Source organism: Macaca mulatta, chromosome 6, assembly GCF_049350105.2.
Source record: "Macaca mulatta isolate MMU2019108-1 chromosome 6, T2T-MMU8v2.0, whole genome shotgun sequence".
Classification (NCBI taxonomy): domain Eukaryota; kingdom Metazoa; phylum Chordata; class Mammalia; order Primates; family Cercopithecidae; genus Macaca; species Macaca mulatta.
In genome coordinates this window covers 181,584,670-181,610,819 of record NC_133411.1, presented here as the reverse complement: position 1 = coordinate 181,610,819, position 26,150 = coordinate 181,584,670, and the positions used below count along the sequence as shown (strand labels likewise).

General features: G+C 52.4%; 1 protein-coding gene across 22 annotated transcripts in view; it reads right to left on the bottom strand.

The window, feature by feature from the left end:
* Nucleotides 1-26,150, bottom strand: part of RPL26L1 (ribosomal protein L26 like 1) — a 493,737-nt gene that overhangs the window by 242,351 nt on the left and 225,236 nt on the right. Inside the window, exon 1 of one of the 22 annotated variants that reach the window (XM_078003963.1) lies at nucleotides 13,583-13,586. The exons of 19 other annotated variants lie outside the window; for them this stretch is intronic. The gene's annotated coding sequence lies outside the window, so the exon portion shown is untranslated. Of the gene's footprint in view, nucleotides 1-7,270; nucleotides 7,277-13,582; nucleotides 13,587-26,150 lie in introns of those variants that run through there. 2 more of the 22 variants (XM_078003988.1, XM_078003997.1) reach the window with 2 other exon arrangements.

The window sequence follows — 26,150 nt, the reverse complement described above, 5'->3', positions numbered from 1 at the left end:
GTGTTTTGACCCTAAACCTTTTCCTCCCTGGAAGACAAGTGTTTAGAAAGGACAGCGGATCCCTCGGGGTCCGGTCCTGTAGAGCTGCTCATATTCCAGCCTCCAGCCCACAGCCGGGGAGGGTGTGGACTCGGGGAGCTGGGGCCCGGGAGGAACTTGCAGCGTAACACCCTCTGGAATGCTGTGGCTGCAATTAACTCGCTCCAGATTCACTCAGTTCCCGTCAGAACATGAAACCAGAGGGAAAAAACCCATGAGGCCCGGATTGATCAGCGAAGAACTTAGCAACAGCACAACAAGCTGCAGCTGACCCGTCCCTGGGGCTGAGGTGCTTTCCAGCCAGGCCCAGGGGTTAGGAGCTGGGAGCTGATCTGCCGCTTCTGGCTGGTTTGTGGAGCCAGGGGCCCACCCCAAGACCTCAGGAGGTCCACCTGGCCGGCACCAGTGGGGTGAAGCTGTGGTTCAGGCTGGACACAGAACCACAAGGGCTCCCCGGAATGGCTTCACTTCCCCATTCCACCACGTGGAGAGACTGAGAAGGGTATTGTTGGCTGGTCCCTGCTCCCAGACTCAGTCACCTTGGACATCCTGGTTTGCTTCGCTGGTTGATGGACTCACTGGCTCCACACCCTTGCCAGGAGCCCACAAGGGAATCTGGGACTTCAGAGTTTTAGCAACATCCCAATCATCCGGGCATTTCTCGGTGACTCACAGCCTCCCATCTGCTCCACCATTACATCTGGATGGCCAGGAGCTTGGCTAGCTCCTGACCCAGTTCCTCCATCCTGCCTCCTCTCTCCCAGGCCGGCTTCACACTCACTGGGCCGGCGTGATTGTACCATAAAATATCTCAAGCATATGGAAAAGTTCAGAAAATCATTTTTCAGCCAAACAGCCGCCACTCCTATTTAACCCTTAATGATCTGCCTGATTTGTTTCAGGGGGTGATGGTGGGGTGTACCCAGGCCTGTCTGGGGAGCAAGCTGAACAGCAGGGCTCTGGCAGGCACAGCGTCTTTGTGTGTGTTTAAATGTCCATCACATCCGTTGTGAATGTCTAGCAGGTCTCTGACAATAGGCCTGGCAGCATAGTAGGTCCTCAGGGAGCAGTGGTTTTCCTGATATTGTTGCGTCACACCTCAAAGCCAGTGAGGCAGGCAGGTAGTCTGCAAATGAGGAAAGAGAAGCCCAGATTGGGGCTCAAGGTCACTCAGCCAGAAAGGGGACCAGGACGATGAGCCAAGTCCTTGCTGGGAGCAGAGCCATGACAGCCACTGATAGGCTCCTCTTCCCCCCAGTGCCATCCCTTCCTGGGGGTACATGGAGGAGAGCCATCTCCAGGATGAGCCCTTCGGAGGGGAGGCCGAGGGCACGATCCGGCTGGAGATCCGGGCTTGTGGGAGAAATGGCCTGGATTTCTCTGATGCAGCCATTTGGGGGATTGGAGGCAGAGGCTTCTCCAGGGATGGAGGTCTCCAGGCTTGCTCTGACGACCTCTCCCTCCCTCCCTCTGCAGCGTCTGTAATTGAGTCTGCTTGAAACTGCTCCTCGCCTTGCCTGAGTGACAGGGAGTCAGAGCAGTCTCTTCGCAGCTGGGGGCCCACAGGAGGAGTGGGTCTGGGGGTCCAGAGCTCGGAAATGCCAAGTCCCACATCTGTTTGATTGACTCCAGAGTGCCTTGACCTAGTCCATAACAGTTCAGCGCAGCTTACTAAGGACAGACCACCCATGCTGTCCCCCACGGGCCCTGTCACAGGTACCATGTAAGAGGTAGGGCAGTGAGGGGGGATCCTTCTGGAACCCCAGTCCCCAAAATGGAGTCCCTGGCCACCACTTCCGAGCTGTGTGGCCCTGGGCAGGCAGTTTCTCCTTACTGAGGCTCAGTTCATCATGTGTGAGCTGTGAGGGTTAAGTGACGAATGTGGCACATCCCTGGCACCCCAAAATGATGGCCCTTATTACAGTGGAAAGTCCAGGCGCACCTGCTACCCTTCCCCCACTGTGTTGGTCTAGAACATTGGTTCTCAAAGTGTGGTCATTGCACCACCCGCAACAGTGTTGCCCAGGAACCTGTTAGAAGTGAAAATTCCCCAGCCCCACCTCAGAACGACTGAATCAGAAACCCTGGGGTGGGGCCCAGCGCTCTGTGTTGAACAAACCTTCTGGGGATTCAGACGTGCACTCAGGTTTGGGGACCACTCCTTTAGGGCATCTACATAACCACAACACTTCCCTGCTCTAAACCCTTCCATGGCTCCCTATTGTTTTCTGGATAAAATTGAAAGGCTCTAACCAGCATTCGAAGCCCTCCCCTTATGGCCCGGGCTGACAGGAGGTGACAGCTTGTTTTCCCAGCCCCATGATAGGCTGCTGGAGGTGACTCATGCCTCAGACCTGTTTACCTGGTGCCCAGCCAGGCTGGCAGACAGGGGCGAGGGCAGGAGAGAAGGATGGCCCATGCTAATGACGCGTGTGGCGGTTTGAACCTGGTGGTGGTTCGAGGCTCATTCTGTTACTGCCGTGTGAACTGGCCAAGTTGCTTCACTCTCTGGAGCCTCAGTGTTCTCATCTGTCCAGTGGGGATGATAACAGCTCATCTGCCTAGGTCGGCTAGGACAAAGCACGATCACCTGTGCAAAGCGCTCAGCCTGGTGCCTAGCAAACAACAGGTGCCTTAGAATACTAAGGGCCCACAATCCCTTATCTTGAGGCTGGAGGTTTCAGGATTCTGGGTTTTTCAGGTTTTAAAAGGGGAAATACAGCTGACCGTTGAACAACGTGGGGATTAGGGGTGCCGATCCCCCCACACAGTCAAAATCCACCCATAACTTTGGACGCCCCCCAAACTTAATGACTGATAGCCTGCTGCTGACTGGAAGCCATAACGTAAGTGGTCAATTAACACATATTTTGTGGTTATATGTTGTATATACTATATCCTTACAATAAGTAAGTCAGAGAAAAGGAGATGTCATTAAGAAAATCATAAAGAAGAGAAAATATAGTTACTGTTCATTAAGCGGAAGTGGATCATCATAAAGATCGTTATCCTTATCCTTTCACGGTGAGTAGCCGGAGGAGGGAGAGGCAGAGGAGGGGTTGGTCCTGGTGTCTCAGGGGTGGCAGAGGCAGAAGAACATCCACGTATGGGTGGACTTACTCAGTTCAAACCTGTATTATTCAAGGGTTAACTGTACAACCTTTATCACCTAAGACACACCCTTTATCACTTAACACATTTATGGATGGTCTTCATCCATAAACAAACACACAGCTGTTTCTGCATCAAAGCATGCATATGCAAAGTGGAAAAAAATAAAAACTATCAATATGTAGCTTCCCATTAGTTCCGGCCATGCTAAGGCTCTTGGACTTTACCCAGCAGGCAATAAGGAGCTATGGAAGACTTCAGAGCGTGGAAGTGGCACGGTCAGGTAGATGACTTAAAAGAGTGGTGCCCAAGCAGAGAATGCAGCAGAAGTCCCTCGAGGGCTTGTTAAATGCAGAATCCTGGGCCCCCCCAGTCACTCAGGCCTCCTGGCTGCTGGTGAGGACAGCACGGTGACTCTCCCGTGTTACAGAGTTTACAGGACTGTGGGGCTCAGAGAGATGACATGACTTGTTTAAGGCCTCACAGCTTGTGAATGGTGGAGCTGGGTCGTGCTAAATGAGCTCTGGGGCCAAACTTATGAACTATCTTTTGGTTTTCAGGGTTTTGGAATTATGGGTAAGGGATCGTGAGCCAGAATGGACGACCCTCGTGCTGGGCTTAGTGAGGGGTCTGTGGCAGCGCGAGAGCATAGGCTTTGGGGTGCAGATCCTGGTTCTACCATTTCTGGGTTGTTTCACTCCAGCCAAGTGACCTTGCCTCTTTGAGCCTCAGTTTCCCTATACAGAAATTGGGATTAGCCATTGTTCTTTGGTGGGGTTGAGGGAGGAAGCGCTGAGACGGAGGGTGCTGGGAACCCCACTGGTGTTAGTCGTGGATTCTGCTTTCCTCTGGGGTTGTCAGGCTGCGCCCCAGAATTCCCCAGGCCCCTCCCCAAGTCCACACCCTGACGTGCCCAGGCCTGGGCCCTGGAACGAGGAGGAGCCCTTCCAGCTTGTATTGCCCAAATATTGCGGAGGCCTGTTGGTGCCTCTCCATGGTGTTGGTGCCCCTCCGTGGTGTTGGTGCCCCTCCGTGGTGATGGTGCCCCTCCGTGGTGATGGTGTCCCTCCGAGGTGATGGTGCCTCTCCGTGGTGATGGTGTCCCTCCGTGGTGATGGTGCCTCTCCGTGGTGATGGTGTCCCTCCGTGGTGATGGTGCCTCTCCGTGGTGATGGTGTCCCTCCGTGGTGTTGGTGCCCCTCCGTGGTGATGGTGTCCCTCCGTGGTGATGGTGTCCCTCCGAGGTGATGGTGTCCCTCCGAGGTGATGGTGCCTCTCCGTGGTGTTGGTGCCCCTCCATGGTGATGGTGCCCCTCCGTGGTGATGGTGCCTCTCCGTGGTGATGGTGCCTCTCCGTGGTGATGGTGTCCCTCCGTGGTGATGGTGCCTCTCCGTGGTGATGGTGTCCCTCCGTGGTGATGGTGCCTCTCCGTGGTGATGGTGTCCCTCCGTGGTGTTGGTGCCCCTCCGTGGTGATGGTGTCCCTCCGTGGTGATGGTGTCCCTCCGAGGTGATGGTGTCCCTCCGAGGTGATGGTGCCTCTCCGTGGTGTTGGTGCCCCTCCATGGTGATGGTGCCCCTCCGTGGTGATGGTGCCTCTCCGTGGTGATGGTGCCTCTCCGTGGTGATGGTGTCCCTCCGAGGTGATGGTGCCTCTCCGTGGTGTTGGTGCCCCTCCGAGGTGATGGTGTCCCTCCGTGGTGATGGTGCCTCTCCGTGGTGTTGGTTCCTCTCCGAGGTGATGGTGCCTCTCCGTGGTGTTGGTTCCTCTCCGTGGTGATGGTGCCTCTCCGTGGTGATGGTGCCTCTCCGTGGTGTTGGTTCCTCTCCGTGGTGTTGGTTCCTCTCCGTGGTGTTGGTTCCTCTCCGAGGTGATGGTGCCTCTCCGTGGTGTTGGTTCCTCTCCGTGGTGTTGGTTCCTCTCCGTGGTGTTGGTTCCTCTCCGAGGTGATGGTGCCTCTCCGTGGTGTTGGTTCCTCTCCGTGGTGTTGGTTCCTCTCCGTGGTGTTGGTTCCTCTCCGAGGTGATGGTGCCTCTCCGTGGTGTTGGTTCCTCTCCGTGGTGATGGTGCCTCTCCGTGGTGTTGGTTCCTCTCCGAGGTGATGGTGCCTCTCCGTGGTGTTGGTTCCTCTCCGTGGTGTTGGTTCCTCTCCGTGGTGTTGGTTCCTCTCCGAGGTGATGGTGCCTCTCCGTGGTGTTGGTTCCTCTCCGTGGTGTTGGTTCCTCTCCGTGGTGTTGGTTCCTCTCCGAGGTGATGGTGCCTCTCCGTGGTGTTGGTTCCTCTCCGTGGTGATGGTGCCTCTCCGTGGTGTTGGTTCCTCTCCGAGGTGATGGTGCCTCTCCGTGGTGTTGGTTCCTCTCCGTGGTGTTGGTTCCTCTCCGAGGTGATGGTGCCTCTCCGTGGTGTTGGTTCCTCTCCGAGGTGATGGTGCCTCTCCGTGGTGTTGGTTCCTCTCCGTGGTGTTGGTTCCTCTCCGTGGTGTTGGTTCCTCTCCGAGGTGATGGTGCCTCTCCGAGGTGATGGTGCCTCTCCGTGGTGTTGGTGCCCCAAGCTGCATGGGGGTGAGGGAGTGTCCTCTGTGTCAGGCACCCGCAGGTGCTGTCCCCATCCCTGGGACACTGCAGGAAACAGCTGGCTCGCACAGGCCAGGGCCAGCCAAGTGAACCCATAGGGGCAGCTAGGTCTTGGGCACTGGCACCCAGGCACTTTCTTGAGAATCTGCAAATGGGTGTGGATGCCTCCCACACTGGGTCATGGGTAGGGGAACGTGGGGAGGGAGAGAAGGAACTTGCATGGGTTGAAGGCTTACTGTGTGCAGTACTCAGTCCTCTATTCCGACAGCTCTAGGCAAGAGTTAAGTTACCCAGGCCCCAGTGTCCATTTGGTTCTGGTTCAAATCCCAAACTGCTGGTTCTTAGCTGTGGACCTGTCTGACCCTCAGGTTCCTCATCAGTGAAAAAGGGATGTTAACACCTACTTCACACAGTTGTTAGGAGGATTGGGAGGGATAATGTGAAGTAGGTCCGGGGCTGCTCTGTAAGTGGTGGCAGTGATCATGATTCTTCTGTTTTATGCATTGGAAAGTGAGACCCAGGGCAGGCCCAGGGTGTGTAGACCAGACAGTCCTGGGGAGGCTCTGTAAACCCAAGTCCATGTGCTCCAAAGCTACACTTTCCATCTCAACCCTGGAAACAGTCGTGTTTCAAGATCAGGGACTGACTGTGTCTCTCTGTGTCTCTTTCTCTTGAAAACCCTACTTCCAAAGTTCAGCATTTGTCAAGCATCACAGTGAATTGGAGCAGATTGGCGAGGTCAAAGTTTCCAAGGCCAGAGGTCTGGGTTCAAATCCCAGCTCGGCCAATGACCAGCTATGTGATCTTGGGCAGGTTGCTTGACTCCCTGGGCCTCAGTGTCCTTATCTATAAAAGAGTTGACAATTATATCCTTCTAGTGGCTTGGATCAGAACCTGGGGGACATCTTTAACTCTTTTCTTTTACTCACACCCAAATCAGATACATCAGGAAGTCCAGGTGGCCCTACCTTCACATATTTCCGGAGCCCACTTGTGTCTTTCTCCTTCCAGTTTATTCCCCTGCTCAGAGCCATTGCCTCTTACCTGGCATATTGCAGGAGTCATCTGCCTGTTTTCTTTGCTCCCCACCACAGCTCCCAATAGCTCATTCCCAGTGCTCTGCAGCGGTCACCTGTTTCAATCAAAGTACCAACTGCAGTCCTCCTGTGGCCCGTGGTCCCTCCATGTGGCCTCCCCTCACCTCCCTGCCTCATCTCCTACCACCCGCTCTTGCTCTCTCTGTCTGGGCCACACTGGCCTCCCTCTCACTGGCGGGGCCAAGTCCTGCCCTGGCACTTTGCACTGGCTGTGCCTTCTGCCTGGAATGCTCTTCCCCAGACATGAGCTTTCACTTTTTCGCCTTTGTCAGGTCTTTGCTTCAAGCATTTTATTTGACCCCCATTTTTTTTTTTTTTTTTTTGAGATGGAGTTTCGCTCTTGTTGCCCAGGCTGGAGTGCAATAGCGCAATCTCGGCTCATCGCAATCTCCACCTGGGTTCAAGCGATTCTCCTGCCTCAGCCTCCCTAGTAGCTGGGATTACAGTTGCCCCCCCTACACCCGGTTAATTTTGTATTTTTAGTAGAGGTGGGGTTTCTCCATATTGGTCAGGCTGATCTCAAACTTCCAACCTCAGGTGATCTGCCCACCTCAGCCTCCCAGAGTTTGACTCCCATATTTAAAGGGCAGTTTCCATCCCCCCAGGATCTCTCTGTCACCCTCCTTGTTTTATTTTTCCACATAACTCCAATCATCACTGAATATCTCCTACACTTTACTTAGTGACTGCCTCCCCTCACTAAAATGGAAGCTGCAGAGGGCAGGGTTTCTGTGTGTTTTGTTGTCTGCCGTATCCGTAGCACCTAGAAGAGTGTGGAGCCCACAGTCAATATTTAACTAACACGTGCTGAATGAATGAACAGCGCCTTCCCATAGGTTTGTTGTGAGGTTTGAATGAGCTCATGAGCGGCACCTTGGCCATGTCCAGCATGGGTCAGTGCTCGGCACAGGTTTGCCTTTGCTGCAGAGGCTCGGGGGCCCAGCTGGACGAAGGGTGTGCTGCTATAGGAAAAGCCAGCTCTGCCCTGTCAGGAGGGTGTCCTGGAAGTGGCTCCACACACGCAGACTCGTGAGGTTGTGAAAGGGCTCGGGTGCCCTGGGATGCTAGGCAGCCAGGTGTGGCAGAGCAGGTGTGGGGGAGGGAGGAGTGGTGGCAAATGAGGCCAGAGCTGTCACCAGTTGAGATCCTGGAATGTCAGGCTAAGGGGTTTCTCTGAGGGCCAGAGGGAGCCTCGGGAGGGCTTTGGAAAGTTGGGGAGGACGAGAACCAGGACCTGTTCCCTTTGAGGTCTTAACAGTGAAGGTCATGACTTTGAACTGGAAACTTTATTGCACCATGGGGGGTGGGGACTGAGGGGCTGAATCCTCCCTAAAGGGACAATCTCCGTGCCCGCTCCCATGGCCAGGAGGGGCCCTTCTACTGCTCAAGAAAATTCTCCAGAGGCGTCCTCCTTCCATCCCATGCCTAGTGCAGTGCTGGGGAGAAGCTGCCTGTCTCTGGCGTGTTCCAGCTGCCTGTCTCTGGAGTGTTCCAGCAGAATTCCTGGGACACAGGGAGCACGGCAGGGCTGTGGGGCTCCCCTATGGGCAGACGGGACCCAGAGGAGCTCTCACCAAGGAGGACCAGTGAGATGGGCTCTGTAGGCTGCCGGCTTCCAGGATGGGGCTGTTCTCCAGCTCCTCCAACACAAACTCGGCCAGCACCTGCTGCAGGGCGTCGCTGGGCACTAGGTGTGCAGCGGGATACTGCACAGGCAGACCCCTGCCCTCCTAGGCTGACAGTCTAGTATGGGAGGCAGAAAATCAACCAACGAGAAGAGAGTATTTCATTATAAATGTGAGCCCCACAATGAAGAGAATTTGCCTTTCGTGGGAGAGATTAATTTAGACTGGAAGATCGGGGAAGTCCTTTTAGAGAAAACAACATTTGAGCCAAGGTGAAAAGGGTTGTTAGCAGGAGGTGTTCATACACACAGCAAGGGAAGGGCATTCCAGCAAAGGGAACAGCTGTGGCGGGGCTCAGAAGCCAGGCCCTAGTGCTGTCCAATAGGATGTTGGGTTTTCCGGGGTTGGTCAGAATCTGCATTCAGGGATCTACTTTCAAGAGCAAAGCGGTGATAAGTGAGGCTCAATGGCATGCTTACTGTGGTCTCCCCACCCTTCAAAAAACAAAAAGCACTTAATCAAATTCTCCCCTGGAGTAGTAGAAAAGGGTTTGGCCAAGCAAGGACTTGAGAGGAAGAGAGGCAGGTTTCGCATTTTTCCTCTGAAGATGAAAGCAACCTTACCAAAGAGCAGAAGGAAAATGAATTAATTAAGTCATTTCATTGATTAAAGTATGTATTGAGCACACACTATGTGCCAGGCATTGTTCTAGTGCAGGTTATATGACTGCAAATAGGACAAAGTCCTCATCTTCACAAAACTTACATGCTAGCAAGAGAGACAGGCAATGACCAAGAGAGCCAATGAAAATGTCATTTCAGGGCGTGAGCCAATGAAAATGTCATTTCAGGGCGTGATAAGTGCTGTGAAGAAAATAAGATGGGTAGGATGGCTGGGGGTTGGGGTAGGTGGGGGTTGGGGTTGGGGTGGGGGTAGGGGTGGGGGTGGTGGCCAGATTGGACCTCCCTGAGAAGGTGATCCTTGAGCAGAGACCTGAAACAAGCGAGAGAGGAATGCTGAGAGGATGTGAGGTAAAGTGTTCCCAGTAGCGGGAACAGCAAGTGCAAAGGCCCTGCGGCCGGGGTACTGGTGGAATGAGCCTGAGGAGCAGCAGGGAGGCAGCCGGCCGGGGTACTGCTGGAATGAGCCTGAGGAGCAGCAGGGAGGCGGCCAGCCGGGGTACTGGTGGAATGAGCCTGAGGAGCAGCAGGGAGGCGGCCAGCCGGGGTACTGCTGGAATGAGCCTGAGGAGCAGCAGGGAGGCGGCCAGCCGGGGTACTGGTGGAATGAGCCTGAGGAGCAGCAGGGAGGCAGCCGGCCGGGGTACTGGTGGAATGAGCCTGAGGAGCAGCAGGGAGGCCAGCGTGGTTGCAGCAGGGTAAGGGAGGAGAGCAGTGCTAGGAGAGGAGGTCGGAGAGGTACTGGGAGCCAGGCCATGCGGGGCTGCCAGACCCGTGTCTTTGGGGCTCTGTTACTGCCACGGATGTTCTAGCAAGGCTAGGTTCAAATCAGCAGTCTTCTCCCAGGCAAGGCCAGATAAGACACCTGCTTTGTGCAGAGGGACTGAGATCCCACAGATACCCCCCACCACTTTCTCCTCCTTCTTGTCTGAGTCTCTCCTTCTAGAATGTTCCATCAGTCCAGTTTGGGATGGCCATGGTGACTGCAGGGGTGGAAGGCTGCAGTCAGGGATCTCACTGCCTTTGGAGGGGTGCATTTGGGGGCCTGATGTCCCCTCAGTCTCAGATGTGGCTGTTCTGTCTGACTGAGGTCCTAAGACCCCAATCAATATTTACTTCACATCCCTTCTGTCCACCTCCATCAAAAGTCTCCACATCCCACACTGGATCCACTGGGAGCTCCAGTCCAGGCCGTGGCTCTGAGCCTCCCTCTGCACTTGTCCGCCTAATCTTCACCCTTTGGGTCTGGCTTCCATCGCCAGCCTCATCTCTGCTGACTTGACGCTGGCTCCATCGACTGGTGACAAGGCCCATCTGATGGCTGAGTAGCTGACCTCCCGTTGTAAATGAGAGTGTTGTGAATTTGCTCAGCATTGGTGCACATCACTGTGGCCAAGCCCCTTTGCGGGGCGATGGAGATGAAAAAGTCATCTCCCTCCAAGGAGCTTGATGGTGGCAGGGGCGGCAGAGCTGTAAAAGCTCAGCCAGGGAAGTAAATGACCCTCCGTTTACCCTGCTCCCACTACCTGCAGCCCTCTCCCTTTGGAGTATAACCTAACGTTAAAACATTTTTATTTGGAAACATTTCAAAAGATCCAAGGATAGCTTAATAAACACCTCTCTGTCCTTCACCAGTGGCTCTCAGCCATCGGGCATGCCCGCTCCCCACAGGGACATGTCTGCAGGCAATGTCTGGAAACAGTTTTGGTTGTTACAACTAGGGAACGCTGCTGGCGCCTTGTGGGTACAGGCCGGGGATGCTGCTAAACATCATACAATACACAGGGCCAGCTGTCCCCACAACACGGGATTATCTGGTCCAAAATGTCAGTTGTGACAAGCTTGAGAAACTCTTCCCTAAATTGACCAATGGCTAATGTTTGACTCACGTGCTTTCTCTCTCTCTGTATATACACACACACACGCGCACACACACACACACACACTATTTTGCTTAACCCTTTGAGAGTAAGTTGTAGACATCATGATCATGACGTTTCATCTCTAAATATTAATACTTCAGTATCCCCCGCCGCATAATCACAGTAGAAATTTGATAAGGCAACATTGCTCTGATATGAGGATCGTACATAAGTTTCTATTTAGATGTTGCCCATTTTGTCTCAATAACACCCTTGAGAGTGCTTCTTTCAACCATCCAAACTCCAGCTCGGAGTCCAGCCGATGCTCGGCTGCTGTGCCTCTTTCCCCGCTTTAATCTGGAGTAGTTGCATCCTCAGCTCTCTTCCTCATTCACAACCTTGACATTTTCTGCAGAACATAGGCTCATTGTTTTGGCATGTCCTTCAGCTCCGTTTGGGTCTGTTAGATTGTTTCCTCATGATTAGATTCAGGGTTCACATTTTTGGCAAGGATTGCACAGCAGTGCGGCCGTGTCCTTAGCACATCATATCAAGAGGCGCTCGACATTGGATGGTCCAGCTGATCCCTTGGTTAAGCTGGTATCTGCCAGATTTCTCCACTGCCAAGGGCCACTATTCCCTTTTGGGATCCATAAGCAATAGGGAGGATGATGCTCCCAGACTGTGTGTAGGTCCTGCCCACTTCCCAACAAACCTCTCTCCCTTAACCAAATCAATTTTTACTTTTACAGAGCCAAATGATTTTCTAGCTCCACCATTCTTGGGTGATTCCGACCTGATGATCCCCCGGCATCCACTGATGATAAATGAATTAATGTTTACTACAATAATTCACAAATGAGGATTGTATAAACCCATTTTTCCCTCTTCATTTATTAAGTGGCATTTTTTTCCGTTAGGAAAAACTTTTCCTTCCCTCTTTCTCTCCTTCCTTTTTTCCCTTTATTTTATATTTACCAGGGTGCATTCATGGGTTCTCTTTCATTTAATATGTTATAATCCACTGCCATCATTATTCAATGCTCAATTGTCCGCGATGAGTCAATGCCCAAATTGTTCCACAGTTGGAACAGTGGCCTCTTTAAACCGGCTCCTGTGTCCTTTTGATGTGTCCCCAGCATTCTTTGTTCACTTCCTTATTTCTTGGCAAAACTTGATGTTCCAAGCTCATCTTGTATCTTTCCTGCTTTAGCCTTGGACTTGTCCATTTCCCCAAATTGCCCTGGTTCCTTTTGTTGGGGAAGGAGATTTAGAAACCAAGATTGGGGGCCAGGCACGGTGGCTCACGCCTGTAATCCCACCACTTCGGGAGGCCAAGGTGGGTGGATCACTTGAGGTCAGGAGTTCGAGACCAGCCTGGCCAGCATGGTGAAACCATGTCTCTACTAAAAATAAAAGAATTAGCCAGGCATGTTGGTATGCATCTGTAATCCCAGCTACTCAGGAGACTGAGGCAGGAGAATCGCTTGAACCTGGGGGAGGTAGAGGTTGCGGTGAGCTGAGATTGCACCACTGCACTGCACTCCAGCCTGGGTGAGGCTCTGTCTAAATAAAAAAAAAAAAAAAGAAAAGAAAAGAAACCAAGATTGGGGTGATAGGTGGGCTCGTTGACACTGGGGTGTCACTGGGCTCAGGCCCTTGCAGCAGACAGAGTATGTTTGGGTGCATTTAAGTCATGAGCTTATGCTTTTACCTGAAATTCCAGTCCAACACCACAGGCTTCTTTCTTATCTCCGCTATTCCATATCTATAGCTTCCTTGGTGAAAACCTTGACTCTCCAACATCAAGATATTTGCTCATTTGCTCAAAGCTACAATAGCCACAAAATCGTTTCAGGCTTGGTGAGCAATAAATCTACTAAATACAGTTCTATTGCCTTTAGAACAAGGGTAATGTAGTCTTCAGGCTGTTAAGAGGTTATTGTTCTTTCCCCCCTCTCTGTGGTATGACAGTGATATGATATTACTGCTGTCCAGGTAGTTAATTTGCTTTTACTGGTGATTAATTTTAGGTTTCGCCTATTCTTATTAAGTGGCTTTAATGTCTTTCTTAATCCCTGTCTTTGGCTTTGCCCATCTCGATGTTGAACAATGTCCTGACCTAAAAAATGCCAGGGGCTGGGGATGTGGATGGGGGGATGCAAATGCTGCTGGTGCTGCTGGGCACTCCCTTCGCTTTAGGCTTTCACAAAATATGGGCTGCACACTGCTGGTTCCAGGAAAGACGATTTTATATACACTCGGCGTTAAGGACATCAGTAAATCCCGCAGTGAGAAATTTGGTTTTTTCTGGCTGTCCTTCCATTCTCTGATTGCTTCAAGGAGAAAGTCTCAGGTTCGTGCTACTGTGGCTTTAACACCTCTTTACCACTTGCTGATCTACCTTCCTGACAAACAGAGAGGGGCCCTAGCACAGAGCCTGCAGGAGGCAACCACCTTGAGACAGAAGAGGTGACCTTGTTTTATTTATCTATCTGTTTCTTGGAGCCAGGCTGCCTTGTTTCAAATCATAATTCTGCTGTATTCTAGCTGTGACCTTGTGCAAGTTACTTAAGAGCCCCGTGCCTCAGTTTCCCCCTCTATATAACCAAGATACAGTGGTGTCCATCTTATAAGGTTTTCATGGGGATGAATGAGTTAATATTTCTAATGTGCTTAGCAGAGTGCCTGGCACATGGTAAGCACTTGTTATATTCATTTTTGTGTTGATGGGAAATGATTCCAGTTTTCCATTCAGGGTGGTGATGCAACGTTTCCTTTTAAGATACATTTAGTTCAGTGAGCCAATTAAAAACAAATATTAAGTTTGAAAACAAGTGCTCTGCAGATTTAGCAAAAATCATCAAAGTGCTCTGGAACTGACTGAGCTTGGAAAATAATGCTCTGGCGTTCACTGAACCGGGTCCAACAGCTTTAGCTTTGTGCTAGCCATTCATAAAATGCTTTATAAAGATTTGACTTACTTGAAGTTTTGTAACAACTCTGGGAGGTAGGAATGATGATCGTCCCTGTTCTTCCGATGAGGGGACAGAAGCACAGAGAGGTCAATTAACTGCCCCCAAATTGCACAGCCGGGAGGTGACCTTGGGCCACCTGGCTCCAGAGTTTGTGCTCTTGGCCACATGGCCAGGCAGGCCCCTTTTGCAGAAGAGAACACTTGAGGTGCCAAGGGACACCAGTGAGTCTGGGACGGATCAGGGGCTGAGCATGAGGATGTGCCCAGTGCTGCTGAGATGGACTCCAAGGCCAGGTGAGATACAGGCCCTTCTTGTCCCCTGAATGGCTCGGCTGGCCCCGTTGGGACAAACGTGCTCTCCTGTCTCACAAACAGCAAGAAATATTTCTCATGTGACATTTCTCATAAGCTGGACCACTGCTCCCTTGTGGAGAAATGTAGTCTCGCCTGAGAACCTCAGGAACCAGGAAGGTGGGACCCTGGCTCATCCCCTGGGCCCCTCCCACTGGGCTAGGCTCTTACACTCTGTCTCCCTGAGTCTTCACGACCACTCTGTGATGGAAACACAACTCTTCCGTTTTACAGGTGGGGAAACCGAGGCCTAGAGCGGTGGAGAGACTTGCCCACGGTGACAGAAGAAGCAGGGTTAAAGTTTGAACGCAGGAGATGGGGATGCTTGTTGGCTGCCTACCCAGTACCCATTCCTTCTAAAAATCCCCGGATCTCCTTCTAAGTACCTACCACCCCCCACCCCCAACCACAGCCAGCATGCTTGGAGGGGAGCCCCCTCAGCTCCAAGGAGGGCTCTGATGGGCTGGAACCAGTTAATGCCTCCCATTCCCTTGGCCACAGGCATTGGTTCAGGGGTACTCATGTGACCCAAGACTGTCCAATCAGAAAAACTGCCCAATGGACTCCTGGATGAATACTGGAATACGTCCCCTCCTATAGAGGAATGAGAAGCACATGCCATGTGCTCAGGGCAACAGTGACTTGGGAACCTATGAAGAGGACAGAGGTCCTCGAAAGCTTCACCCAGCTCCTTGACAGCCTGCATCACTCTGAAGATTCAGCTCACACCAGCCACCAAGCTGCCTTGTTATCTAAGTCAGGGGGAGGCTTGGAGTTGGGTTTCCTTTCGTGCAGCTAGAAACATTCTGAAACTGCAGTACTTCCAAAGCTTGAGCCCTTTCCCTAGCATAAGTTGCTTCTCTGCATATCCGTATTCCAAAAGTCCAACACTTGGCCCCATTTTCCTCTATGTTTTGAGTTCCAGACACCAGGTTTATAAAGGATTGCTGCAGGACAACTTTTCACGAGGCGCGGACCCTTCCCAGCATGTTTCCTTGCTGCCTCAAGTTTAAAAATAATAAGATGCATGAAAGAACACTTCACAGATTGTAAGGTGCTGTCTGCCTTCCCTCCCTCCCTTCCGCAAATAATAACTAGCTGCTGTGCCAGGCATTACAGATACAGAGGTGAATAAGTCCCAAAGCTCATTCTCTTGGAATTCATAGTCCATTTGGGGAGGCAGACTAGTAACCAGCTAATTATCGCCTATGGTAATTGTCTTGATGGTAGAGTTCAGCACAGCATGTAATTGGGGCAGAAAGGAGTGGGACTACCTTGCCCCGCCTACATGTAAGTGGGTGGATCAGAGACAGTTGAGGCCAGAGCTACATCTTGAAGACATCGTAGTAATTACTGGAGTGAAGAAGGTTGGTAAGGTGTTTCCAACAGAGGGCTCAGCCTGTGTAAATGTGTGTGGGCCTTAGAAAGCACATGTGGTCTGTTTGTTCAGGAAAACATAAGCATGTCAGGGTGGTGGCGGGCAGCGTGCAGAGAGTGGAAGGTGGAGGCACAAGGTTGGAGAAGTCTGCGGGGCAGGAGATGAAGGAGCCAGAAGGCCAAGCCAGTGTCTGGGACAGGATCCTGCACCACTGGGGAGCCACCTAAGGATTCCAACAAAGAGCATGATATGGTCAGATTGAATTTGGGGAAGGGCACTCAGGGTACTCAGGACATAGCTTGGAGCGGCAGATCTGAGTCTACACCTGAGGACCCTTGAGTCTGGCCTCACGGTCCAGTACCCCAAGCCTCTGCCCCCTCCAGAGCCACTTGACCCCACCAACTCCCACCTGAGCCAACTGTGAGCCATTTTCTGGCTGAGTGGTCTTGGACAAGTCACTTCCCCTCTGGAAGCATCTGTTTCTCCATCTGTGACACCATGAGTAAAGTCCCACTGGCTTCAAGAACCATCGTTGGAAACTTAGTCATGGCACCACAAGTGAGAGTCCTTCGTGCCTATACAGGGCTGTGTTCATGTATGGAGTGGGTGTTTGTACCCAGTTTCTCAAACTCCCATGGCTCCTGGCTGAGTCAGAGCCTTGACGTGCTTTGCTGCCCTGGTCCCAGCTTCAGGGACTACACCCTCTCTCTGTTCTTTACAAGAGATGCTCTAGGTCACGTCTTGGGGTTTACTCATCATTGCTCCTTGCACATTAGATGTTACCAGAATTTGCTGGTGGCCCATCCCCAGCACTGACACCTAACCCCCTTTCCCTACCATAGCTCCACACTGGAGGACTTATTTACCTGGGTCACTGCTGCCATCTTTCATTCTGACCTCCTTCCTGTGGGTCAAAAAGCAAACATAGGCTTAGGTCAAGTAGTCTTTCAAACATCCATCCATCCGTCCATCCATCTATCCATCCATCCATCCATCTATCCATCCATCCATCCATCCAACCAAGCCATCCATCCATCCATCCATCCATCCATCCATCCATCCATGCATCCATCCATCTACTCATCCATCCATTCATTCATCCAATCCATCCATCCATCCTGTCCATCCATCCATCCATCCATCCAAGCCATCCAACCATCCATCCATCCATCCATCCATCCATCCATCCATCCATCCATCCTGCCCATCCATCCATCCATCCATGCATCCATCCATCTATTCATCCATCCATCCTATCCATCCATCCATCCATCCATCCATGCATCCACCCATCTATTCATCCATCCATCCATCCTATCCATCTATTCATCCATCCATCCATCCTATCCATCTATCCAATCCATCCATCCATCCATCCATCCATCCATACATACATACATGCATCCACCCACCCACCCACCCCACCATCCATCCATCCAAGCCATCTATCCAATCCATCCATGCATCCATCCATCTATTCATCCATTCATCCATCCTGTCCATCCATCCTATCCATCCATTCCATTTATCCATCCATCCATCCACTCATCCATCCATCCATCCATCCATCCATCCATCCATGTATCCATCCATCTATTCATCCATCCATCCTATCCATGCATCCATCCACCCACCCATCCATCCATCCATCCATGCATGCATCCATCTATTCATCCATCTTGTCCATCCATCCTATCCATCCATTCCATCCTATCCATCCATTCCATCCATCCATCCATCCATCCATCATCCATCCATCCATCCTATCCATCCATCCCATCCATCCATCCATCCATCCAATCATCCTTCCACCCATCCATCATTCATCCATTTGTCCACTATCATTATCCATCCATTTGACTTCTACCCATTCACCCATCCATTCATCTATTTGTCCGTCCATCCATCCATCCATCCATCTTCACTGAGCCCCTTCTCCATGCATACACTGTGCTCAGCTGTGGGGAGAGGGGGATGAAGATGGGCCTGTGCCTGCTCTCATGAGTGGTGTGCTTGTTCAGGAAGATGTAAGCATGTCCATGTGGTGAAGGGTAGGGTGCAAGGTTGGGGGGTTGAGGCAGGAGGCTGGGGAGACCCACTGGGGTCAGGGTATAGTCTGGTGGGGGAGATGAATGTACACAAGTAGGTCTGATAACTTTGGATGGTCAGAGTGTCATGAACGGAGGAAATAGGATCCAGCCATCCAGGGAGAGATGTGGATTGGTGGGAGTGCTGGAGGTGGAATAGAGCGGGATCCCTGAGGGATGTGGAGTGGATTTGCTGACAGGTGGGCTCAGGGGCAAACTGTAGCCAGATAATTTGTGAGGCCCAAGGAAGATAGCCTTCCAGAAGGCTCTGAGGCTTCTGGACACAGGGGACCGTCTGCCCAAATGGGGAAGACCTGGGTTCAAGTCTCAGGGTTGCCACTCCCCGACTGTGACCTTGGGCAGGTCACCTCCCCTCTTGGACGCCAGTTTCATGACCTCTAGAATCCTCCTGATGGTGACAATGTACCTAAAATAGCATAAAGCAGCCCAGCCCACTGAGGACTTGCCAAATACATGCCCACTCTCACTGAGCATTCTCTCTTCCTTCTTCCACCAGTGGCCCTGGGGACTTCCAGGACCCCTGGAAACTCTGTTTTGGCTGCAGTCCCTTCTGCAGTTTCCTTGCCAATAAAATGGGACAATGCCAGTGCCTGGCACCTAGTAGGTGCTCGGTAAAGCATTAGTGGTGGCTATGGTTGCTGCAGCAGTTGACCGGCCCTTTAGTCTGTACCTCGAAGACCCGCTTCTGATTCTGACGGCATCTGCCCCCACCCGACTGCTTCCTCTTGTCTCTTCTCCATGATATGCTGGGCTGCATGTCCGAGGGTCCTTGCTCCGGTGGCCCCCTCCACACTGGCCCTTCCCTCTGACCCCCTTCCGCCTTCTCCTCACCCCATCTCCTCCATCCCTCTATCCCACTATCCTGTTGTGTTTTCTCCCGATGCTTGCCAGGATCTGAAAGCATCTTTGTTTTTGTTTTTTGTTTTTGTTTTTTTCCGTTCTCTTGTTTATTTCTGTGTCCTCACGTAGTCTGGAGGTTCCAAAGGGCACAACCTTTCAAAGGTCTTGTTCCCTGGGCACCCCCAGTTCATCGTACCCAGCCCAGCACACAGTAGGTGCACAGTGCCTATTTGTAAGGAGGAAGGAAGGAAGGAAGGAGGGAGGAAGCAGGAGAGATAAAGGGAGGGAGAGAAAGGCAGTGGAGGGAGGCCTGTAGGGGTAGGGCGGGGTGGCAGGTGGGGAGGAGCCCCAGGCCTGCAGCCCCAGTAGTGGACCTGGGAACATTGTTGGGGTGTTCAGGATGCATCTGCCCAGGGAATTAACAGAGCTGGAAACCATCCAGGCGCCTAAGTCTGGCTTCTTCCCGATGGTGTGAAGACTTCATTCTTAGCACTTTCTTGGGAGCCAATAAGGGGTCTCTAGCGCCACCTGTCGGGCATCAGGGAAATGGCCGTACAGTCCCACCAAGGCCTGCCTGCAGCCTGGACATTCATAAATACACGCCAACAATGACAGTGACAGCAACAACAACAGCTCCGCTTTATTAAATAGTTCCTCTGCGTCAGACAGCGTACCAGGTACTAGTACCAGGTACTTTCTAGTGAAAGATATGATGTCCTAATCTCCAGACCCCTTGTAATGCGGCTGGTATTATCCTCATTTATTTATGCAGACGGATGACGAAACTGAGACTCAGAGAAAAAGAACAGCTCAGCCCAGGTTGCATAACCAGTGAGTGGCAAGTCTGGATTCTAACTCAGGTCTCTCTAGTCCCAAAGTGCAGAACCCCAAAGGGCTGAACTGTGCTCTAGAGAAAGGAAGAGCGTGAACAGGAGGGTGGGCAGGGAGGGTGGGGGGCTGGGGCTGAGGGCTCCCAGGAAGGCCCCTAGCGGTCACTCCCTTGCAGGGACTATGCTGTCCCAAGGCCTTGCTCTGAGCCCTCCTCAGGACCCCTCCCAGCCTCCCTGAGCATGAGCTCCCTCATCCAATGTCACAGTTGGGGAAACTGAGGCACACAGGGTGGAGACCCTGGAGAGGTCACCTCCCCTCTTGGATGCCAGTTTCATTACCTCTAGAATCTTCTTGAAGATGATAATGTACCTAAAAACTCATCGAGCAGCCCAGCCCACCTAGGACGTGCCAAATAAATGCCTACTCTCGCCTTGCATTCTCTCCTGCGTCTCACCTTCTGCCTTCCCGGGAGTGCTGGGCAGAGGACAGTGTGACCCCAGGCCCTGGCCTGGTTCTCTGGGGGATGCAGGCGGTCAACCGGAGAAGGGAAGACAGACATTTGCACAGGTCTCCACGGCCTATGTCAACCCCATCAAGTTCGGGGGCCTGCGGGTGAGGTTGGCAGAGCGGGCTGGGAGGCCCTCTGTGGGACAGGTCCCATGGTGTGTGCTTGCCAGGCTGAGGGCCCTGCCTGCCACTGTTCAGAAGTCTGGTTACTGGAGAATGTGTTGCTGAAGTCAGAAAGCCCAGCGCTCTTTCCCCACCCTGCCACTTTCTAGCACAGTGATCCGGAGCCTCTGTTAAGGATCTTGAAATGCCTTCGCCTTTCTGAGCCTCAGGTTGTCCCTCTGTAGAACGGGAGTCGCAGTCCTGATCTTTTCAGGCTCACCTGAGAGAGAAAACATGTACACAAAACCCTGAGCACCCTCTAACTGCTTGACAAATCAGATTTTGAAGGACCCCCCAGACACATACTGGCCATGCCTCAACGCCTCTTCGATGCTGAGAAGGAGGTGTTGTGTGATGCTGCTGTCGAATTGGGGAAACTGAGTCACCAGCCGGGAAGTGTCTGGGCTCAGGCTTCAGCCTGAGTCACAGCCCTAGTGCTGGGAAACCTCCTCGCAGCCACCTCCAGACATGCTTTGTGCCTCTGTCTATGAGTGTCCTCTCCTCCCGGCCCCTCTCACTCCCTGGTCCACCAGCCTGGGGGATGCTGGCCAGAGTCCACCACAGCCAGGGCAGGCTTCATCCCTAGGATGAAGCACACAGTAGGAGCTTACTATGCATCTGATGAGCGGCTGATGCTCTGAGATACACATTTTTAATCCCGCTTTACAGGTGGGGGATTTGGAGGGGCGTGGTGATTTGCCCAAGGCCACACAGCTATGTTGGGGAAGGACCCTGAGCTTGGCGCCCGTCATGGCCATCAGAGAAAGCTCTGGGTGTCCGAACTCCCTCTGGGCCGGCTGTCCAGGGTCACTCTCCCAGCTCAGACCTGGAATCAAAGGCGGCTCAGCAGGAAGCCCTTCCCATCCCACTTCCCCAGAACTAGGACACGCTTTGACGTCAACACGTCCACATTCCTGCCCTCCAGCCCCGGGGCGGGGGCACTGAATTTCCTCCCTCCAGCGCTGGCATCACAAACAGGAAGCTGGGTCATGTGTGCAGGGCCAGGCCCAAGGCCTCGGGAGGAGGAGGGGGCTAGTGTCCAATCCGGGCATCTGTTCCCTCCCTGGGGCACCCAGGAGTGGAGGGAATCCTGTTACACTGTGCCCACGGGGCCATGCTGTTCCTAGGGCTGCCTATAGAGGGCCTTCACGGACTGCTCTCCTCAGCTGGCTCCCACCAGCTGGGGGCCAATATCACTGACTGACAGTAACAGCTACCTCAGATGGGGCCCTTCCGCCATGGACTTTCATGAGGTCTCTCATCTGGTGCTCGTGAATACTACTCCCCTTATCTTCCTTTGACAGATGAGGCCACTGAGGCACTGGCAGGTTATGTCTGTTGTACAAAGTCCTGCAGCCGTGGGGATGGGGCAGGGTAGGAATTTGGACCCAGGCGGTCTGGCCCAGAGCTGGTGCCAGGAGCCCACTAGGGATGGCCTCCTCATCAGCTCAGACCCTCAGGTGCAATGTTGGAACATGCAAATCTGATTATCTTGCCCATCTGGGATAATGCTTTTGCCCCAGGGACAAAATCCGTGCTCTGAGGATAGCATTCATTGCTTGTGATCTGCTGCTGGTCCCACCCCCTAAGCCCCATTTCCTGCTCTGAATGTCCCAAGCCACCTCCGATTCTCTAAACCACACTCTCCCTCTCTCTCTCTCTCTCTCTCTCTTTTTTTTTTCCATAATGACCGTCTTCTATTCGGGAGCAGTCCAAGGATCAAAGGAGGGACGGGGTTTGTATAGGGTCACAGATGTGTTAGAATTCACACCTGGGTCTGGCTGGTCCAAAACCTCCAGAGCCTGCAGTTCTCCAGTGTTAGGATGCAGAGGAATGGCTGGGGACCAGCTGGGATGGCAGCTGTCCAGGCCCACCCTGGAGGAGGCAGGGGAGGGTCCTGGGAACCTGCATGGCCGGTGCTTGCCAACCCTCTGCAGCCGTTGGGCTGTCTGTTGGGCTTTGAGTGGGCACAGAAGCTGCAAGATATCTTCGGGGGCTTTTCCACCTGGTGGGCCCTGCCCACGCAGGGGCTCTGGTCAGCCTGGGGCACTGGCCTCACCTGTCCCATGGAGAAGCCTGACCTCTCACTGCCCTCCCTCAGGGTCCTGCCTCACTGTCCTCACAGGTGTGTTGCCCAGGCCCGAGAAAGGGCTGGTGCAGACCAGAGGTTCTCATACTTGACTGCACATCAGAATGTTCTGGAGCGCTTTTAGCCACAGGTTGCTGGGCTCAACCCCAGAGTCTCTAAATCTGGAGGTCTGGGTGGACAGGTGTTGCTGCTGCTCCAGGGACTGCACTGTGAGAACCACTGACGTGGAGGCAGCTAGATGCAGGGGTGGCCAGTAGGCAGGCAAGGGGTGGGAAGGCATCGCCATGCTCCACTGGGTACAGCTGTGCCTCAGTTTCCCCATCTGCAGACATGGAGAACAGCAATGCCTACCTACCTATCGGAGTTGCCAGGATTGAAGGCACGTGAGAGTAGGGGACCAGTATTTGTTTTTCTTTCTCACTTAGAAGTCCCCTTCCAGGCTGGCTCCATCCACGAATGTTTGCTGTGCAGACACATCCCTTCCTACCCCAGGCCCTTGGGCTCAGTTCCTACGGGGGCAGCAAGGATTTCTGCCATCCCCCTGAGGGGCAGGGTGTCTGCTATTCACAGCTGAGAAGCTGCCGGGGAAGCAGTCAAACCAGGCCTTAGTCTCTATTTGCCCACCGTGCTTTTCAGGGAGGCCACGGCGCCCACCCACTGGACGCCCGGCCCCTTCCCCTTGCCGGGGAACCCGCCCCTGGAGTCCACGCGGCTGTCCCGCGCATCAGGCGGGCGATTTCCCGGGTTTTGGCGCCCTCTGGCGGTCAGCGAACAAAGGAACAAAGGCGAGGAAGGCAGAGAGCCTGACCCCAGGACTTTGCAGCCCCCCATCTGCGGGGACGCATTCATTTCTTTATTCACCCATCCATTCCACAAGCATTGTTTGAGTGCCACTGGGATAGGCACAGGAGGCCACATTGGACGAAGCTAGACACGATGGCTGCTCTGGCCACATTCACAGTCCATCAGGGACCGTATTCACGCACCTGCACAGATGTATTAATACAGCCTTTGTTAGAAATGGGTGGAGGAGAAATTCAGGGTGCATGAGAGCGTGTGCCCGAGGGACTGCCCGGTGGCCCAGGCAGCCAAGGCCCCCGGGGGAGAGGGCTGATTGGAAGTTATGAGCAGGGAATGGAGCAAGTTTTCCTAGAGCACATAGCATGTGCAAAGGCCCTGGGCAGGCAGGAAGTCTGGTGAGTGTGAAAGCCGGAGACGTCGGATGGTAGGAGGCAGCTGTGGAAGAACGGCTGGGAGGGCGGCAGGCCTGATTTCACAAGGCCTTCTCAGCCTCAGTGAGGAGATTCATTTATCTCCTTGGCACATTGGGGTGATGCGTGGTTAAGGGGGTGATCTCTGGCTCCAGGCTGCCTGGGTTTGAGTCCTGTTTTTACCTAGGTCAGCTGGGTGACCTTGGGCAAGTTGCTTAAGCTCTCTGTGCCTGCTTTCTCGCTTGGGTAATGGGAGTGGTAACAGAGGCCCCTTCATAGGGCTTCCGTAACAATTACATGAATCTGCACAAGTAACGTGCCTGGAATGGTGCAGGTTCTTGGCAGCGCTCAGTGAAGGCTGGCAGATTTGTTATTGGGTTTTTCGTTTGTTTGTTTTTGAGACAGAGTCTCCTCTGTTGCCCAGGCTGGAGTGCAGTGGCGCGATCTTGGCTCACTGCAACCTCCACCTCTTGGGTTCAGTAATTCTCCCGCCCCAGCCTCCCGAGTAGCTGGGACTACAGACGTGCACCACCATGCAGGGCTAATTTTGTATTTTTAGCAGAGATGAGGTTTCACAATGTTGGCCCGGCTGGTCTCGAACTCCTGACCTCAGGTGATCCACCCATCTCAGCCTCCAAAGTGCTGGGATTACGGGCGTGAGCCACCACACCTGGCCGATGTGTTATTGTTGTTGCTGTTATTTTTATTGGAGGGTTCTGAGCTGGGGGTGACAGGGTGAGAATCCTAGTGGCAGGAGGACTCCAGCCTCTGCATGAGACAGCTTAAAGCAGCATGGGAACAGGGAGATCTGTTAGGGGCTGCTGCAGCCCTCCTGAGGGGAGATGGAGGCCTTGTGGACAAGGATTCTGGTGGGCAGTGGAGAGCACACTCCAGATATAATTAGGAGGTAAAACCAGTGGCACTTGGTTGATGGGTTGAATGGGGGGGTTTAGGGAGAGACAGGGTCTGATGTGACTCCACAAACCAGGACTACTCAGCTGGAGAGAATGTAAGATGAGGACCAGGGTGTTGTTATTTGACTGACTGACAGATGGAGTAATTGATTGATGCGGGGAGGTGCTGGGATTGAGTGTTGGTTTGCAGTTCCTAGCTGGTGGCTCGGAGGAGCTGTCCAGTGGCTACAGGGTACAGTGCTCTGGAGAGTGGCCCAAGGAAGAAACGGATTCGGGAGTCACCTGGGTTATTAAAGCTGCAAGGGACTGGGCTCAATGGCTCAGACCTGTAATCCCGCACTCTGGGAGGCCGAGGCGGGCGGATCACGAGGTCAGGAGTTCAAGACCAGCCTGACCAATATGATGAAACCCCGTCTCTATTAAAAACAAACAAACAAACAAACAAAAAATTAGCCGGGCGAGGTGGTGCGCATCTGTAGTCCCAGCTACTCGAAGGCTGAGGCAGGAGAATTGCTTGAACCAGGGAGGTGGAGGTTGCAGCGAACCGAGATCGTGCCACCCCACTCCAGCCTGGGCGACAGAACAAGACTCTGTCTCAGACAAAAAAAATTTAAAAAGCTGCAGGGGAGGATGCCACGGTGAGAAAGGGTGTGGAGGCAGAGGAGGTGAGGGCTGATCCCGACCCCACCTGTGATGGTGGAGGCGGAGGAGGTGAGGGCTGATCCTGACCCCACCTGTGATGGCTGCTTAGAGAAGATTGGGCCAGAAGGGACCCCGAAAAGTGGATTTTAAGACAAACATTACTAAGGATAGAGACATTTCATAAGGATAAAAATTGTAGTGTACTATGAAGCTATAACAATTCTAAGTGTTTATGCTCTTAATGCCATAACTCCAAAATATATAAAGTAAAAGTCAACAGAACTAAAGGAGACGTATTCAATCCACAGTCACAGAGGAAGCCTTTTAACACAACTGAAGCAGATGACAAATTAAAAAAAATAGATTTCAACCACATGATAAACAAACTTGACCTAATTAACGTATTTCAAACACCACACTCCACAATGTCAAAATATCCATTGTTCTCAAGTACACGCAGAGCATTTGTGAAGATTTACCATGTGCCAGGGGAAAAACAAATTTCAAAAGATCAAACTGATGCAGAGTATGTTATCCAAACATTGTAGAATTATGTTAGAAACCAACAGCCAAAAGATAATTAGAAAACCCCCAACTACTTAGAAATTAAGCAATGCAATTCGAAATAATCTGGGTCAAAGAAGAACTCAGTGGAAAAGAGAAAATATCAATATTTGGAACTAAATAAAAATGGAAATAGAAACTAAATAAAAATGGAAATACAACATACAAAAAGGTATGAGATAGATGTATTAGATTAAAGATTAGATTACAGATTAGATCATGAATCGGAAAGGAAGGAGGGTTGAAAGAAAATTAGAAAATATCTATGAGCCAGTGGGCTTTCATCATTTTAAAGATTGACCTATTTCTTTTTTGTTTTTTTAGACAGAGTCTTGCTCCGTCACCCAGGCTGGAGTGCAGTGGCGCGATCTCGGCTCACTGCAACCTCTGCCTCCTGGGTTCAAATGATTCTCCTGCCTCAGCCTCCTGGGTAGCTGAGATTACAGGTGCACGCACCACATCCAGTTAATTGTTTTGTATTTTTACTAGAGACGAGGTTTCACCACCATGTTGGCCAGGCTGGTCACAAACTCCTGACCTCAAGTGATCCACCTGCCTCGACCTCCCGAAGTGTTGGGATTACTGCTG